We start from the raw sequence: 227 nt of genomic DNA, 5'->3' as shown, positions 1-227 counted from the left end.
TCAGCCCAAAATTCCCCGTTAACCCTGGAACCTACCGACGGCACCCCGAAATTCCCCGTTAACCTACTGGAACCTACTGACGGCGCCCCGAAACTCCCCGTTAACCCTGGAACCTACCGATGGCGCCCCAAAATTCCCCGTTAACCCTGGAACCTACTGACGGCGCCCCAAAATTCCCCGTTAACCCTGGAACCTACTGATGGCGCCCCAAAATTCCCCGTTAACCC

General features: G+C 57.3%; 1 long non-coding RNA gene across 1 annotated transcript in view; it reads right to left on the bottom strand.

Annotated features, from left to right (window-relative positions):
• LOC118159347 overlaps nucleotides 1-227 on the bottom strand; it is a 935-nt gene that overhangs the window by 250 nt on the left and 458 nt on the right. The gene's annotated exons all lie outside the window — the stretch shown is intronic.

Source organism: Oxyura jamaicensis, unplaced genomic scaffold (assembly GCF_011077185.1).
Source record: "Oxyura jamaicensis isolate SHBP4307 breed ruddy duck unplaced genomic scaffold, BPBGC_Ojam_1.0 oxyUn_random_OJ69811, whole genome shotgun sequence".
Classification (NCBI taxonomy): domain Eukaryota; kingdom Metazoa; phylum Chordata; class Aves; order Anseriformes; family Anatidae; genus Oxyura; species Oxyura jamaicensis.
The sequence above is the reverse complement of the archived record's forward strand: the minus strand, read 5'-3'. Positions and strand labels throughout refer to the sequence as shown.